Genomic DNA, 18,397 nt, shown 5'->3' with positions numbered 1-18,397 from the left:
AGGCAGGCATCTGGGTGGCTCAGTTGGTTAAGCGTCCAACTTTGGCTCAGGTCATGATCTCACAGTTCGTGAGTTCGAGCTCTGCATTGGGCTTTCTACTGTCATCACAGAGCCTGCTTCAGATCCTGTCTCCCTCTCTCTCTGCCCCCTCCCTCAAAAATGAATAATCTTAAAGAAGAAGAAGAAAGCAGAGAGGGACATTTGATAACAACAGAGGAGAAGGCAATCCTCTGGAAAGAGAGACCACTATGGTGCAGCTAACAGTTACCAAGAAAGGCAGGTGGCCTTTAGGGATGGAAGAGGCAATCAATGGGTCCCCGCAGCCTCCAAAAGTAACCAGTCCTGGTGACATTTTGATTTCGCCCCTTAGGACTTATTTTGGACTCTAGAACTGTAATAGAATATGTGTGTGTGTGTGTGTGTGTGTGTGTGTATGTGTGCACGCACTTTAATTTGTGGGTTTTTAATTTTTTTATTGTTTGTTTGCTTGCTTTTGAGAGAGAGCGAGCAAGTTGCGGAGGGGCAGAGAGAGAAGGAGAGAGAAAGCCCAAGCAGGCTCTGCGCTATCAGTGCAGAGCCCAATGAGAGGCTCAAACTCAAACCATGAGATCATGAACTGAGACGAAACTGAGTTGAATGCTTAGACGGAGACACCCAGGTGCCCCTTAATTTCTATGTGGGTGTGGGTGTGGGTGTGGGTGTGTGTGCTCGCGCACGCGCGCATGTATTTAAGCCATTAAGTTTGTGATCGTTTGTTACTGTAGCCAGAGGAAACTGATACAGTAGTTCTTGGTGAGAAGCTTTTTCCTGTAACACAAAGCTTTTGAAATTCATGCTTGTCCTTGAGCACAGGTTAAGTAGACTGTTTCTTTCTAATGCTGAATGTATTCACTTGCATTGATATACCACAATATCTTTATCTATTCACTAGTTGTTGGACATTTTGGGGTTTCTTTTCCAGCTTGGGCGGCCATGAATAAAACTGCTCTGAACATTTACGTGCGTGTGAGTTGTATTTGTTTGTTTGTTTTTAAGATTTTATTTTTAAGTAATCTCTACACCCAGCATGGCGCTCGAACTCACAACTCCAAGTTCAAGAGTTGCACGTTCTGCCGACTGAGCCAGCCACAGGGCGCCCAGGTTTCTTCATGTGAACAAACGTTTTCATTTCTCTTGGGCAAATACCTAGGACTAGAATTGTTGGGGCACATGGTATGTGTATCATTAACTTTATAAGACATTTGCAAAACTGTTTTCCAAAGAGGCTGCTCATCATTGGTTTTACAGATGAGTAAACAAGCTGGAGGAAGGGCACAAACTTGCTGGGGTCACCAGCTGGATCAGAACCATCAGCAGAACTAAAATCAGTGTCTAAGGCTTCTCGTCACCAGCCGGGATCCTGAGCGGCAGGCGGGCCTGAGTGTCTGCCTCGCATTTCTAGCTGCTTCTGCCTCTTCTACCTTCTTCCCCTCGTGGAGCTCCAGCAAGAGGTGGCGGCCAGAGCAGCGTTCAGTGCATTGCTGTCCCCACCTGACGGCATCCTTCCCCTAGAAAAGGCCTTTGTGCCGGACGTGAGGTAATTTTTGATGGTCCAGGGCAGTCATCAAATACCTATAACGCTTCATCACATCACTTTGTTTTTAACGTTGCTGTCGATCTGATTATGCCGGGGAGAAAGCCTCCTCTGGTGCTGATATGTCTTTAACACCTAATTCTGTTCATTCTTTTTTCGTGAGCAAAGATCTGGCTAGAAATTAATGACAGTGGCTTGGTTCCCATTGTGCTTATTTTTACTGTGACTTCCATTTCTGGGTAATAATGCAGGTTTCCTACTCTAGCCATATTATAAGGTTGTTTTCATAACACATTTATCACACTTTTAAAATGAGGCCATGCCACGAAAATATTTAGTTTTTAAAAACAGCACACAAAAAACTGCACAAAACCCCTTGCATACATGGTCAAATGGTTTTGCTAAGGGGGCCGAGCCCATTCACTGGGAAAAGGGCAGTCTTCCAACAAATGCTGCTGGGAAAACTGTCCACATACAAAACAATGAAGTTGGACGCTTACCTGACACCATATATGAAAATTAACTCCAAGTAAATCAAAGACCTAAAAATTAAGTTTAAAACTATAAAACTCTTAGAAGAAAACACGAGGCGGGGGAATCTTCATGACATTGGATTTGGCAGTGATTTCTAGGGTACGATGCCAAAAGCACAGGCAACAAAACTAAAAACAAATACATTGGACAATATCAAAATTAAATTTTCTGTGCATCAAAGGACACAATATCTGAAAAGCCGACCAACGTTATGGACTGGGAGAAAATATTTGCCAATCAATCTGACTCAAGGAGTTAATTAACTCACTATACAAAGAACCCCTACACCTCAGTCACAACAATGAACCGAAAAAAATAAATGGACAAAGGACTTGAATAGACATCTCTCCAAAGATATACACACGGCCACCAAGCACATGAAAAGGTGTTTAACACCACTAATCATTAAGGAAATGCAAATCAAAACCACAATGAGATGCCACCTCACATTCATTAGGGTGGCTGCTATCAAAAACAATCAATCGAGGCGCCTGGGTGGCTCAGTCGGCTAAGTGCCCGGCCTCTGCTCAGGTCATGATCTCACAGTTCGTGGGTTTGAGCCCCGTGTCAGGCTCTGTGCTGACAGCTCAGAGCCTGGAGCCTGCTTCAGATTCTGTGTCTCCCTCTCTCTCTGACCCTCCCCTGCTCATGCTGTCTCTCTCTTTCTCTCAAAATAAATAAATAAACAAATCAATGAATCAAAACAGAAAATAACAAGGGTTGCCGAGGATGTGGAGAAATTGGAACCACTGTGCTCTGGCGATAGGAATGTAAAATGATGAAGCTGTTACAGAAAAACAGTTTGATGGTCTCTCAGAAAATTAAAAACAGAATCACTGTGAGGCGCCTGGGTGGCTCAGTTGGTTAAGTGCCCAACCCTTGATTCAGGCTCTGTGCTGAGGGCAAGGAGTCTGCTTGGGATTCTCTCTGTCCCACCCCCCCCAACCCCTCCGCACATGCCCTCTCTATTTCTCTCTCTCTCTCAAAATTAAGCAAACATTAAAAAAAAAAAAAACCCAGAACGACCATATGATTTAGCAATTCCACTTACTGGTCTACGTCTAAAGGAACTAAAAGCAGGGTCTGGAAGAGATTCGTGCACCCATGTTCTCACAGTCGCCAAAGGTGGAAGCCACCCAAGTGTCCACAGGCGGATGGAGGCACAAACAACTGTGGTATATCCCTACAGCGGAATGTTATTCGGCCTGAAAAAGGAATACAATTCGGACACATGTTGTAGCGTGAGCTTCGAAGACATTATCCTAAGCGAAACCACCACAAGCCCATCACAGACAGACAACTACTGCGTGACTCCAGTCACACTGACAGGAACAGAAAGTGGAACAGTGGTTGCAAAGAGCTGCAGGAAGTGAGGACCGGGAGTTAGTGTTTAACGGGGACAGAGTCTCGCTTGGGGAAGACAAAGAAGTTCTGGAAATGGAACGCGGTGGTGGTTGCAACACAATGTGAATGCCACAGAACCGCATACTTAAAATAGTAAAAATGGTAAATCTTATGTTATATGTGTCTTTAAAAATTATTATTATTTTTTAAATGTTTATTTATTTATGGGGGAGGGCATGAGGAGGGCAGGGGCAGAGAGAGAGAGAGGGAGAGAGAGAATCCCAAGCAGGCTCCGCACTGTCAGCACAGAGCCCAACGTGGGGCTTGATCTCATGAACTGTGAGATCAGGACCTGAGCTGAAATCAAATCTGACAGGTGGCTCAGTCAGTTGAGCGTCTCACGGTTCATGAGTTTGAGCCCCACATCGGGCACCAAGCCTGCTTTGGATCCTCTGTCTCCCTCTCTCTCTCTGCCCCATCCCCTCTCATTCTCTCTCTCTCTCTCAAAAATAAATAAACATTAAAAGGAGGCTTTTGGGGGCAGCTGGGTGGCTCAGTCGGTTAAGCCTCCGACTTCGGCTCAGGTCAGATCTCACGTTCGTGGGTTCGAGCCCCGCATCGGGCTCTGTGCTGAGCACTAGCTCAGAGCCTGGAGCCTGCTTCTGGTTCTGTGTCTCCTTCTCTCTCTGCCCCTCCCCCTATCATGCTCTGTCTCTCTCTGTATTAAGAATAAATAAAACATTTAAAAAAATTTAAAAAAAAATTAAAAAAAAAAAAGGAGGCTTTTGTTAACTTGCACAAGTGGTATGCAGATAAGGAAACAGAGGGTAGTAAGTGCCTGAAGTTTGGGAAGTGCGGGAAGTGCAGTGATCCAGACAGACTCACTGTCTCCCCCACTGGGACATCTGTCCATTTCAGGGAGGGACAGGAGTTAGCTCAGGTTGTGACCAGGGACCAGAGGCCTCCTCCTGTCACTCTCCAGTCTCCAACCCCTCGGGGTACATCCAGGGAGCAGGTTGGAAGTGGGGTGTGCAGGAAAACCAGAGCCGACAGCTTTGGTGGGTTCTATGGATTCTAAGCGAAGACCCAACTCCATGAAATGCCACCAGGCTTGAACCTCCTGGCACAGAGAGAAGACGTGAGGCCTTCAGGGTGGAGGTGTCCTTTGAACAGAGCCTTGAAAAGAGCAATTTGAGAAGGAGGCATTCCAGGTGGATCATACCAGAGCAAAGAGCAGACATCAGGATGCTGAGTGGTTCGGGCTGACGCCCTTTGCCTGTGTGTCTGTGTGCTGAAAGACACGGTCAAGGCATGGACACGGTGGGTGGGGTGCAGGCAGGGCCCTGCCAACCCCTGGGCCAGTTACTGATTGGCTCAGAAGGAGGCAAAGGTCAGACTTGAGGTTTGGTTATTTTCCCTGCCTGCCTGCCGGGACTGGGGCGGGGGCTGTTTGGGGCGGGAGGCCCAGGACTCCAGAGAGAGGGCATTGGATTAACTATTTGTTCAGGGATGCGTGGCTTATATTCCTGAGACGTGGGGTCAGGCCAGTCGACTGACCCCATTCTGTCCAGGCGCCAGGGGCCCGAGGAGGTCTGGGGTAGCATTTCCAGGACTTCGTGCCTGGGCACACCCCTACCCTGTTGTCTCATTCATTCATTATTCAGTCTGCATTCATTTATCTCCTTCTCCACGTTTTTGCATCCTAGGCTCCGAGGATTCAGTGGCAAACACTCTTGCAACCTCTGCCCTTTTGAAGAGCTCAGTTTTAGAAACAAGGGAAGGGACACATACCTAGGCAGGCCATTCCAATTCCATTGTTGGGAGGGATTTTCCTAAGAGCTTGTGGGAACACAGAGGAAGCCAAAAATCCTCAGTAAGAGAAAGGATCATCAGGGAAGGCTTCCTGGAGGAGGTGACATAGGAGAAGCAACCAAGGGGAGGAAACCTCTGCCAATCGCCTTCAGCCTCCCTTCCGATGATGGTAGCTCCAGCTCCAGCCACAGGGGGGCGTCAGTACTGTCCCTCTCCTGACTGGCCCTGGGCCCTGCTACTGGGAATGGTCCCCATCCCTCCATCCTTCCCAACCAAGCCTGCAGTTCTAGGACCATTCCTGAAATCTCTTCTCCAGGACACCTGGCTTCACCATCACCATCATATCCCAAATTTCCTTTTTTTCCTTCTTCTGCCCAGTGGGAAACTGGCACATGTACAACAGTCTATAGAAGCCACAGGGGTACCCAGCTGCAGATAAACTGTGTCCCACTGCATGTTGAGTACGTTTTGTTAAAGGATAAAATTCTTTCTTTCTTTCCTTCCTTTCTTCCTTCCTTTCTTATTTTAATGTTCATCTATTTTGAGACAGAGAAATGAGCGTGTGGAAGGGACACGGAGGGAGAGAGAGAGAGAATCCCAAGCAGGCTCCGCACCAGCAGTGTGAAGCCCTATACGGGGCTTTCCCACCAAGTGGCTGTCCAGCCTTTTCTTGATTGCCTCCAGTGACGGGGTTTTCACTGTCTACACAGGCACCCTGTTTCCTTTCCAGCAAGCTCTTTCTTCTATGCAAAGCTTCCTCTGTAACTACCTACTCACGGCCTGCCCACCTCAAACTCCAGCTCCCAGAGCAGGAAGGCGAGACGGACGCCATCCCAATCCCTCGTTATACACCAGGCTTTTGTAGACAGATAAACCGTCTCCTCTCCACGTTTAACAGACCCCAGCTCTGCTCTTGCTCAGTTTATTAAAAAGGCATAAACGCCAACTTTCTCCAGTCAAACACGCGTGGAACGGGATCCCACGGCTTCCAATCCTGAGGAGCTCGCGGCAAAGTTTTCCGCAGAGCACCTCCCTTCCTAAAAGAATCGTCTAAATCCCCTCCCCACTACCCTCATGGGCCCAACAATAGTGCTGGCCCTGGGGACCGACAGTTCAGTCGTTAAATAAACATCACATCTTCAGGTTCCGAGCCTTGGCGAGTGGCTAGAATTTAACACTATAGTTTTGTTCCCACTGTGTTTATTTTTATGTCTATTTTCTATCGATGGCGAAGGAAACTGATTTTTTGTTTCTGCTCAGGCTACAGTTTCCATTTGAAACATACGTGGAAAAAAGACTGAACAAGTTGAAGGATAACAGCGAGTCTTGGCAACAGGTGTGATTTTTTTTCTCTCACCTGCGGACGCCTGCGGCGGTGCGGTGCGACCTGGGGCTGCCAGCTACACGCAGCAGGTTGGGGGGCTCTGGAATCACGTGGCACGGAAATAGCAACTACAGTGAGTCTTTTAGAAGCCGTTTCAGGAAGTCAGGATGGCCGAGCGGTCTAAGGCGCTGCGTTCAGGTCGCAGTCTCCCCTGGAGGCGTGGGTTCGAATCCCACTTCTGACAATTCTTTGATTTTTGCGGGTTTCCACCCAACCCCGCAACGTTAGAGGAAGGTGGTGTGCATCTGACCACACCAAAAAGGGTTATGCGGTATGCATCCAGGCTTTCTTTTTACCGTCCAAAGCCAAATAAATGTCACTAGGAAGAAAATGTTAGGAAGGAAATACTGGTTTTGTAAAGTGATTAAAGGAATAGCCAAAGGTGGAAAGTACTCTCTAGTTGATTTGCTGCTGTTGGTGAAAAACAAAGTTGATTTCTGCCTGACAAAACAGTGCTTGTCAGGAGTGGGATTCGAACCCACGCCTCCAGGGGAGACTGCGACCTGAACGCAGCGCCTTAGACCGCTCGGCCATCCTGACTCCTCGAGTTGAAGTCTGCCAGCAAACCTCTTCAGAATAGTTTTAGTGTGCGCATGCGTAGCGAACCGCCAGCCCGGGCTTTGTTTTATGCTGGGGCCTGGAAAGACTTGCGCCCTAGCTCAAAGGGGCGGGGCGTAATGGGACCAGTGAGAGTGGAGCGAGGAGCGTTGGTGGCAGCAGAGGGCGCCCGCAGCGTTCTGGAGAGTCGAGGACCGTCACTTTGACCCGCAGTATTCGGGCTTCGGAAATGTATTCATTATGCACGCGTGCATTCATTTCCGATTCATATCGGCTTTGATACTTGCACATCTGCGAGCACCCTTGCATTTCTGCATACATTTCTTGTGCATTTTCTGCACGAGGCAGTCAAAGCCGCATTCCTGAGCTGGCTTCTATAGATCTCTGTTTGCTGGCGCCCGTAGCAGGTGAAACCCGGATTATTTCGAGGTCTAATCGCAGGCCCATTGCGTTCTCCTTCCAAACGTTTGTCAAAACTGCAGCTTCACATTTATATATTGTTAAAGCCATTTATTCAGGCTCGGGATTAGACCGCGTCCCGCAGCGGCACATCCGGATACGCTCTGTCCCTGACCGTGTCCTTAGAGCCCAAACCGTGTTTGGCATACAGTAGGCGCGCAGGGAATGTCCGTGGGTTCATCCTTACCTCGCCTCCTCCTTCCTGCATTCTGTCATTTTGTGATTCACTTTTCCTCCCCGGCCGCCACCTCTCACTCCCACTCCCACCCCGCCTCTGCGGGAAGAAGATCCCGACCCCCGCAGCACCTTCCCCCCACTCCTTCCATTACCCCAGACGCATGCACTCACCCACGGCTGTGCATGGACCAGAAGACTTATGCGCCTTCGGCCTCCTTTCTCCACGGGATTTCCGGGAGGCAGAAAAGGCTCCTCCACCCTCCCAAGATCTCATATGCCCCCATTTCCAGGCTCCCCGGAGGCCCTGGAGAAGATGCAGCTCCTAAAGAAAGATGGACAGAATGGAAGGACAGGACATAGAGGTTCTGGTGTGGCTGGGTCAGACTTGGGTCTGAAAGAGAGCGCCTGAGGGCGACTTCTGGGGGTCGACCCTAGAATCCAGGGGACAGACCCTATAGTGGGTAGTGGAGTCACATTCGCCCCTCAGTGCCCTCTGACTTGCCTGAGTGGCGTCCCAGAGCAGCCTCAGCCAGAGAACATTCCCTACCAACCCTGGGTCAGGTCCCTTTGGGACCCTCAGGGCTTGGGATGCCAAGGGGTCCTGAGGCTTCTGGGCGTGCAGAGGTCTTGCTTATTTAAGGGGTGGTGAACCTGCGGGCGCCCTTCCTTTCCCACAAATGCCCCCTCCACATTGGCTGTCAGAATGTATTTCTTTAGGTTCAGCGATGACCTCTTTTGCATGTTCTCCTGAAATACAAATTATCTGGGACACTGGAAAGGGCAGCAACGAACATTTACTGAGCACTTGCTATGCGCTTGTAGATGGTGTTACAAAACACAGTCTCTGCCCTCAAGATAATTCAAACACGGGGTGAAGGGAGAGAGAGAAGAAATAGGTGAATGGCAAATGGCAAAGAAGGTCCAGGACTGGTAAGTGAAGGAAAGTCAGGGAACTTGGAAGATAGCCAAGTAACCTGTCTGGAGCACCAGTCCTGGCCATCTGCTTCTAGAGGGGCCTCAGCACCTTTAATTACCTCTAGTTACTTGACTCTCATCCATAGACATGCAAGTGGTTGGGGTAGAATGCAATTAAATATTGCCTTCTGGATACTGGCCATTTATCCATTTATTTATGTATTTTTTCTGAGACAGAGAGGGAGAGAACACAAGAATGAGTGGGGGCAAGGGAGGCAGAGAGAGAGAGGGAGAGAGAATCCCCAGCAGGTTCCCCACTGTCAGCACAGAGCCCAGCACAGGGTTCGGTCTCACGAAGCGAGAGATCGTGACCTGAGTTGAGATGAAGAGCTGGGTGCTTAACCAGCTGAGCCTCCCAGGCTCCGCTGTCCATCTCTTATTCATTCATTTCATCATTTCTGATTGCCAGGATACAGGTCTTCAAATTCTCCTTAGAACCGGTTGTAACATCAGACTGGTTTTCTCATAAATTAATGAATTCCATGAAATCTTTGACTTGTGCTCATTTTATATTTATTCTTTTAATATAAAGTTTATTTGTTTTTTGAGAGAAGGAGAGCGAGTGAGGGAGGGGCAAAGAGAGAAGGAGAGAGAGAGAGAGAGAGAGAGAGAATCCCAAAGCAGGCTCCACCCTGACAGCTCGGAGCCTGATGTGGGGCTCGGAACTCACCAACCATGACATGATAACCTGAGCCAAAACCAAGAATTAGCTGCTTAACTGACTGAGCCACTCAGGTGCCCCCCTTTTACATTTCTATGAAAATCATGATATTGCCTTTAAGAAGTCCCCTTTAACAATGATCGATAATGACTAGGGGCTCTCATAGGAAGGATGGTCAAGGAGGACCTCTCTCAGGAGGTGACATAGTTCAAAAGAGAGAGAGACAAGCAAAATCAAAGCTGGTGGCATTCTAGGTGGAATGCATAGCTGGTGCAAAGGTCCTGAGGCAGGGAGGATGTGGTCTGTTGAAGAGGCAACAGGCCAATGGGGCAGGAAAAAGGGTGGGAGGAGACTAAAGTCCATATCACACAGGGCTGGGATGCCAGGGAGGGGAATTTGGATTTTCTTCTCTGTGTAATAGCATCACTGTCACTGGCGTACTTTAAGCAGGGGAGTGTGGGGCCGGATCCAGTTAGCTTTTGAAAATGATCCCTTTGACAGCTATGTGGCAGGTGAGTGTGAGAGGCCAAGAGAAAAATCAGGGAGCAGGCCATGAGAGATGGGCGTGGCTAGACCAGGGAAGTGGAGATTGCAAAAGGTGGCTGAATTCAAGATTCAAGATGTGTTTTGGTAATAAAAACAATAAAAATAAATAAATAAATAAATAAATAATAAAAATAATAAAAATAAAAAGGAACAAGCCCCATTGGCTAGCTGATGTGTGCACTGGGGTGCAGGTGTGGAGAGAGGGGATGCAGGGATGCGACAGAGTCACTAAGGCCACGGAGGGGAAGGTTACCAGACACACAACTTTAAGGCAAGTGCAGCTGAACCCCCGCTCCTGCTCCCTTTTGCAGGAAGCTACGGCTCCGACAGTCTGAGTGACTTGCCAAGGTCCTCTGGAACCCTCCAGAAGCCTCTGGAACCCTCCCCTCATGTCTTATACCACCAGCCTTTCTGAGCGTGCATCATTTTACAGATAAGAAAACAGCCCAGCTCTGCCTGCTGCCCTCCCGGCCTGGTTGGGGTCGGTGCTGTCTCGATGGGGGTCAGTCCTGGAGCTCTGCTCACTGTCCCCTGGGTGGGGATGGATGGTCAGCTGTCCTCCCTCGACACCTTTCGGGTACCAGACTCCTGGCCCAGAGGAAGCATTTTGGGATTCTGTTCCAGCCCCAGGCTACCAAGACCAAAAGTGGGAAAGGAGAGGTCCTGTTTTTCTCATTTTCCACTTATCAGGAGCCTTGACATCAACAGTGGTCCCTAGAGAGACCAGCCTCACCCAGGCCCCACTCTGGGCATTTGTCCAGCTCAGAGGAGGAAAGTCCCCTGACCTCAGCATGGGAAGTCTATGGCGGTGGGGATGCCCCAGCATGGCCCCCCGGTGCCCAGCCCAGAAGTGCAGATGAAGTCAGATGGCCAAGTGGCAAGCCAGCCGGCCAAGGGGCCCCAAAAAGGGGATCCTAACATCCCTGTGACCTTGACACCCATCACCACCCATCTGCCTGGAGAAAGGGTGGCAGGAAGCTGAGTTTTAGTGAGTGTTTTTTTTTTACATCCATTATTTCATTGATGTTCATAACAGCACCACAACACAAGCTGTCCATGCTCCCATTTTATAGATAAGGACAATGAGGCTCAGAGAGGCCAAGTAACTTACCCAGAGTCTCACAGCTGGTAAGCAGAGCTGCATTCTTCTGGGCCAATACCCCTTTCTTGAGAACTATCCTGGGCCTGGAACTGTGATAGGTGCTTTCTTTACATCGTTTCCTCTGGAAACCAAAACCAAAATCAAAACGAAAAAAAGCCATGAAATTTGGCAGGCCGGACTTTGTGATGTTATTTTTACTCCTGTTTTTATTATTGGAAGAGACTTAAAAGAAAGGGTAGGATTTTCCCAGTGAGCCAGTCTCAGCAGCATGGCCAAGTTTTTGTGTCCAGGCTCTGGTTTCCTTGGCCAAGGTGGGGAGATGGAAATCACCAGGCGCCAGCACCAAAGGCCTGCCAAGGCCCTGGTTTGGCCCTCTCGGCTTACTGAGCGACAGTGGATGAAGCAAGCGCGGGTCTCTGATGCAACGGGATGGGGACAGCTCGGTCCACCCAGGTCTACCGGTGACATGGAGAGAGGTGGATGGCCCAGTTTCCCGATTTTGAATGGATCACGTGAACACAGAATGGACTGCAGGCCACAAGTAAACAACCAAGTTCTCCGGACTGCTTATCATGCCCCCAAAGCCTTTAGTCCCCCTAGAAAGAGAACCCCAGGGAGGCCCTGTAGCTTACCACGAGCAAGGGGCACAGAGCCAATTTTAACTTGAGGCAGCATGGCTGGGTGTGTAGGCGTTTGGACTCTAAGAACCACCCGAGTCCAAATCCTGCTTCTGCCGTTTGCCAGCTCTGTGACCATAGGAGAGTTACTTAGCTTCTCTGTTCCTCGGTTCCTCAGTTTTCCTATCTGTAAAATGGATTTAGGAATAGTATCTGCCTCAAAGTGTTGTTGTAAAGGTGAAAGAGTGAGGGCACACCGAGCAGGTAGGGTGTCCGGAACAGGGTAAATGTTGTGTGTTAGCCCAGAAAAAGAAAGTCCTTTCTTGCCCCCGGTGAATACTGTGCGGCAAGTTTTCAGCTGCCAAACTGACTTTGCAGAAAGATGGACCGCAGTGCCCTCCCCACGAGCACAGGAGCCCCCGACTGCCCCTTATGAGCCAGCCTTGCTCTCCTCTCTCCCCACCTCCCACCTCCGCCCCCCACCCCCAGCCTTCTGTTTCTCTAACACACAGAGCCTGTGCCCTCCTGGGGCCTCTGCACTGATACTTCCTCCGTGGGGAGCCATTTCCCTCCAGCATATGCAGGACTGGCTCCTTCACTCTTTCCCATGTCAGCTCTGCTGTCCCCTGGCTGGAGTGGCTCCAAGCCTTAGCTCCCACGAACTTTCCATCGGCCTCGTCCTACAGATGCAAAGGGCTCCCTTGCTGGCTTGTTTGATGACTATGCTTTTCTCCCACCAGGTCCTCGCTCTGTAATGGCAGGAACCTCGACCATCTTGCTCACCAGTTGTTCCCAGCAGGTAGCTCAGGGCCTGAAACGTAGCCAGAGCTTGATAAAGAAGTACCGCATGAGTGGATGAACGGACAGATGGATGGATGGATGGATGGATGGATGGATGGACGGATGGATGGATGAACAGACAGATGAGTAAATTCCTGTTGCTCTCAGCTGGAGCTCAGGAAACATCCCCAAGTGAGGCCATCCATGCCCCTGCAGCCTTTATCTCTAACCAATACGTCCAGCCCCCTGCAGGGGCACATCAGCTCCTTTTGCCCTCAGGGACCTCCAGCCTCCCTCCCAGGCCCCATGTGCTCTGCCTCTTTAAGGTAGAAGATTTTGTATTCTGTCTACCCCCTCCATCAACCCCAGCCCAGGGCTTTCTCTCAGGACTGGCTGAGTGCTTAGCTTAGTGGTGAGGGGAGATGCAGTGTTGGAGGTCTAGACCACCGGCTGGTCTCTTGTACAGTCCCCATGCCCATATCCGCGTAACAGAGTAAGCTACTGCCATCCTAGTTGGTTAACAGGGCTGCCCTCTGACTCCCCACCTTCGCGGCCCCTCCTCACTCCTGATCCCCACAGTCTACCAACCCTGGCCCGCTTCAGCACCAAGGCTGTCATCTGTCCTCCTTGGCAGGTGCCACACTAGTCATTGACTACTTTGAACATCTCCACGGGACCAGATTCTGGCTTTCTTGTTCCACCTGATGCTCCAGGACTCTTTGGGAGCCCCTTTGGGTTCAATCCAGCCCCTACCCTGGCTCCTTCTCCTCCCGCTGCTCTCCCCTCCTCCTCTCCATTCCAGTCTTCTGCTACCAGCCTGGGTCTAGCTGTGCCTAAAGCCATCTGTGCCTGGCCTTTTCAGTGTCATGAGCCAAGGCCCCGTTTCACTTAGGCCACTTCAATGTAAACTTTTGCCACGTGTAACCCAAAGATGAATACAGCCTAGATCTCTCTTCTGGCCAACATGGGGGTCACAGCTGGTGACTGAGCATTGGAGATGTGGCCACACTGAATTGAGATGGGTCATAAATGTAATATACAAACTGAATTTCAAAGACGGTAGGAAAAGAAATGGAAATTATCTTATTAATTTATAATATCTCTGACTTGTTGAAGAGATAATATTTTGGCTGTGTTGCATGAAATAAAAAACATTATTAAGATTGATTTCAACAGTGTGTGTTTACTTTTTCAGTGTCACTACTAGGAAAATTTAATTATATATGCAGGTTGTGTTATATTTGAATCAGCCTCGTGGCTCATCAGCAAAATATCAGGAAGCAGGAGATCAGAGCCTACCCAGTGAAACTCTGCGGCACCACAGGGAAAACTCCAAAGGTGCCAAAGAAAAGGTAGGCAAAGAAGGGCAGGTTCTAGCCTGCAGGGATAGAGTGGGGAAAGGGAAGGGCATCCCGAGTAGAGGCTCAGCATGAGCAGAGGCCTGGGAGTCAGACTCCAACAAAATGGGTCTGAGGAGAACCGAGGGTTAAGACGGGCCACCGGTCCCTCTAGGGAAGCAGGGGATCTTGGGAAGGGTGCAGTACAAAGGGACAAATATTCCACTTTTCTTCCAGCCACCATCCATTTTCTATGTGCGTCACAAGGACCCAGGGCTGAAGCTGCCACGTCCCCAGCTGAGCACACAGTCGGTTCTGGCCCTGAAATGCTGGAACCCAGAATTGCAGGCTATATCCGGTGCCCATGCCCATCCGGGAGGGAAAGAAGAGCCCTGGTTCTGGGCAGGGGGTGGGGGGAGGAGGGACAGAAACCAGCAGCTGCAGGCCTTTCCCACCAGTGTGGAGCCAGTCAGATTTTTAACATTTCTTCCGGAAATTCTTTCATCCTCAAATAGCTGCAGGTTTTCCTGAGTGATTGCTATGCCTCAATTTCTGTTTTATCTAGGAAATAGAACACTGTGCTTTTCTTTCCTGGTTCCCACAGTGCTTTTCATCTGCTGGCATCCAGATCCTAGAAAAAATACTCTTGTCCTGGGGACCTCGGCAGATGATGTGCCAGTCAGCAGGGGTCTGGGCGGGTGACAGGTGGACTCTCGGAGTCCCAGGAGTCATTATTGAGTAGTATGAAATCAGAGTGCACCGTCCTCTAGCCGAGACTCCCTGGAGGAGCCATGCCCCCGAGAGCAAAAGAAAAGAGCCAGTACAATTACTTTTCATTCTAAACAACAACAAACCCCCAAAAACACATTACTGACCTCTCTTGTGTTCTCCAAAGGTTTCAGTGGGTATATAGAGCAAGTGTCTTGGTTTATGAAGCTCCCAATAAAAAAGAGTCAGAGTCAGATGCAGTATCTTTCTAGGTCGGGCGGTCTGAAAAAGATTCAGTGTTGTTGAGGAGCTTAGTGCCCTCGCCTGGGAAGCTGGGCTCCAGCCAGGTCGGCTCCCCTGTCTGCACCAGAACCACAGCAGGCGTGCAGTTATGTACGAGTGTGTGCGTGTGTGTGTGTGTGTGTGCGCGCCTCAGGCCACATGTGGACCCCCACCAGACCCCCATACTGCATGTGGGTAGGGCCTGCCTGGGCTCTTCACCCCCCACTGACCCCCATCACCCAGCACCTTGTAAGTAGTCCAGAAATATTTATTCGCTTAGCAAATGCGGGATAAATCCTACATTCAGAGTCTTTCCCCCAGATATCTACAGCACCCCCACCAAGGACCTCAGTCCCTGGGTTCTAATCCCTGAGATTATATTTTGGAGGAAGCAATTCTCTCCTAATATCTGGCTATTCTTTCCTCCACCTAGTCAGTGCCCCGATGGAATGCCCGCTCTGGGCCAGCCCCGGGGGCCCTCAGAAAGGTGTGTGTGTTTCCATGAAGTCTGTTTCATGTCCCTGTTGTGTTCAGGAGGGATCTTGAAGTTAGACTGTGCAGGTTTCTACCCTTTGAGATCTACTGAGGGAAACCGAGGCAAGGGATTCAGAAACGTTCTGTGACACTGAGCAGCTGGAAGAAGACAAACATCACCAGGCGTGAGCTTCTACCTCCGCGCTGGGATTTGTGTCTTTCAGCCAAGGTCCCCTTCAGGATATCTGTGCCCATAAACCTCAGGAGGTGGCTCTTCACCCAAACCTCATGCGATACCAGGGGTGTGGGGTGAGGACCAGAGCCTTACCATCTTGGCTGGAAAAGGAAGGGCATGGAGGTAGGGTGCCCGGCTCTGGCGGCCAACAGGCAGCATCCGCGGGCATGAGAGCTGGTTTCGAAGACAGCAACTGGGATTTGATTGGGTAGAAGGCAGAACCTCTCCAGACAGCTTGGCCAAGAGGGGCATGTGGCCGCTCTAGGGTGGGCTGATGGGAGTCGGTGACAAGGAGATGTGCCAGCGTCTATGTCTATGGGTGCACAGATGTGTGTGTCTCTTGGAGTAAGAACATGTGTGTCAGTGTTTATGCCATTTGCACATGTGTGATTACGAGAGTCAGTGTGCATGTTGGTTTGGAGACGGACATGTGTCTGTGGTGGCAAGGGCGCCTGCTGGGTGCGGCAGGCTGCGAAGCTGTGTGTGTGTCGTATGCAGGTGTGAGGATGTGCCTGCGTGTGTGGGACAAGGCAGGGTGCATATCACCTTGGGATGGTGCCGTTCAGGGCTCATACCTCCAATAGATGCGTGGCAATTTGGAGACTTGAGGGCACAGTCAATTTCAAATCCCAGCTTTGCCACTTCTCAGCTGTGTGGTCTCAGCAGTTTCTTCTCCCCTTTAAGCCTCAGTTTCCTCATCTATAGGATGAGATCATTACCCTTATTGCCTCCCAGGGCTGACTGACAGACCTGGGAGCTCAGTGTGCTCTGGGGCGAGGGGATGAGAAAGGAGTTCCCCTTCTCTGTGCCCTTGGACTTTCTAACATGACCATGAATTCATTTTATCATAAAAAAGATGTTGGAAAAAGGCATTTATGCTCTGGAGACCCTCACTACGGTTTTCAGTCTGGCTGGGGAGACGCTTGTGGTTCTGTGGACAGGTGACCATGGTGGCCACAGCCAGGGAGTGGAGTTATTTGCCAGGGGACAGGACCTGAGGCTGGGCAGGGCCTCGGTGGCCTCCCTTTCTCCAGGAGCCAGCTGGGGATGTCACTGTCTAACTTTTGGGAGACAGGAATGTTGCTTCCAGGAGGCCCCCTGGCTTGCATTCCTGGCCAAAGAGAATGGAGACCAGCCCCAGGTCACTTGCCGAAACAGGTCCTACAAGATATAAGGGGTTAAATGAAACAGTAACTTGGGTTCACAAGCCAGTTTTCTATTTCTTCCTTTCATAATTGTTTTTGTTTCCCCCTCACCTCACCCCACCCCCGCACCCACACCCCAATGAATCACAAAAAAGCTATTATCAGAGATTACCTCTGGGCAGGAAGAAGGCTTTCACTTTCCTTTTAGTACCTTCCTAATAAGGGCTGAATTTTCCAACCTTATATATATATTTTTTCTCTTTCCTCCTCTTCTTCCTACAGACATCTGGAATTCTCTGGCCAAACATCCTATCCTTTGGGGTTTTTCTTCTTTGGTACCTCAGTGTGTTAAAAGGAAATTAAAACTTCAGTCTGAAATTAAATTAAATTAAGAAATTAAAATTGTTATATCATTAAAACTTTTTTTTAACATTTATTCATTTTTGAGAGATAAAGAGAGACAGAGTGTGAGTTGGGGGACAGGCAGAGAGAGAAGGAGACGCAGGATCCGAATCAGTCTCTAGGCTCTGAGCTGTCAGCACAGAGGTTGATGTGAGGCTGGAGCTCACGGATGGTGAGATCATGACCTGAGCTGAAGTCAGACACTTAACCAACTGAGCCACCCAGGCCCCCTTATATCATTGTAAAAATGCCAGAATAATGAATCTCAATACTTTACACATTTTTTACATTATACACATTAAAATTTTGAGAGAGGGGTAGGAGGCTGGCAGAGAGAAAGGGAGACAGAAGATCTGTACTGTCAGCACATAGCCCCCGAACTGAGAGATCATGACCTGAGCTGAAGTCAGATGCTTAATCAATTGAGCCACCCAGGTGCCCCTCATTATATATATTTTATTTTATTTTTTTAAATATTTTATTTATTTTTGATACAGAGAGAGACAGAGCATGAGACGGGGAGGGGCAGAGAGAGAAGGAGACACAGAATCAGAAGCAGGCTCCAGGCTCTGAGCTAGAATCAGCACAGAGCCTGACGCGGGGCTCAAACCCATGAACGTGAGATCTGACCTGAGCCGAAGCTGGAGGCTTAACCGACTGAGCCACCCAGGCGCCCCAATATATATATTTTAAAAAATTTAACAGGCACCACATTTACAAAATGTGAGAACTTGAAAAAATACAACACCTTTTCATGATTAAACACACACACACACACACACACACACACATACCACATAATTCAACACACTAAGAATATAAGGGAACTTCCTTAGCTTGACAAAGGGCATCTACGAAAAGCCCACAGCTAACATCATACTTAATGGTGAAAGATAGGATAGTTTCCCCTCTGATTAGGAACAATACAAGGATTTCTGCTCGGCCCTCCTTTCTTCGACATTGTGTTAGAAGTTGTAGCCAGAAGATTAAGCAACAGAGAGAAATAAAAGGCATCCAGATTGGAAGGAAAAAGTAAATTATCCCTATTTGTAGATGATATGATTTTTATACACAGAAAATTTTCAGGGAACTGTCAAAAAACAAGCAAAGAAAAACTCAAGCAAACAAACAAAACCCCACTAGAAACCCTACCAGAAATGAAAGTAGTGCTGTAAGATTGTAGAGTGGAAGATCAATATATAAAAATCACCTATACGTCTATATACTACTCATGAAAGTCCAATAATGAAATTAGGAAAACAATTCCACTTACAACAGTATCAAAAATAATA

General features: G+C 49.0%; 2 non-coding genes across 2 annotated transcripts; one reads left to right on the top strand and one right to left on the bottom strand.

Annotated features, from left to right (window-relative positions):
* The first annotated feature begins 6,748 nt into the window (after positions 1-6,748).
* Positions 6,749-6,831, top strand: TRNAL-CAG. The gene has a single exon. It is a non-coding gene; the product is annotated as a tRNA-Leu (tRNA).
* Positions 6,832-7,104: 273 nt separating this feature from the next.
* Positions 7,105-7,187, bottom strand: TRNAL-CAG. The gene has a single exon. It is a non-coding gene; the product is annotated as a tRNA-Leu (tRNA).
* Between the last annotated feature and the right edge of the window lie 11,210 nt (positions 7,188-18,397).

The sequence above is a fragment of the Suricata suricatta genome, chromosome 16 (assembly GCF_006229205.1).
Source record: "Suricata suricatta isolate VVHF042 chromosome 16, meerkat_22Aug2017_6uvM2_HiC, whole genome shotgun sequence".
Classification (NCBI taxonomy): Eukaryota; Metazoa; Chordata; class Mammalia; order Carnivora; family Herpestidae; genus Suricata; species Suricata suricatta.
This window is presented reverse-complemented; position numbering and strand designations above follow the sequence as displayed.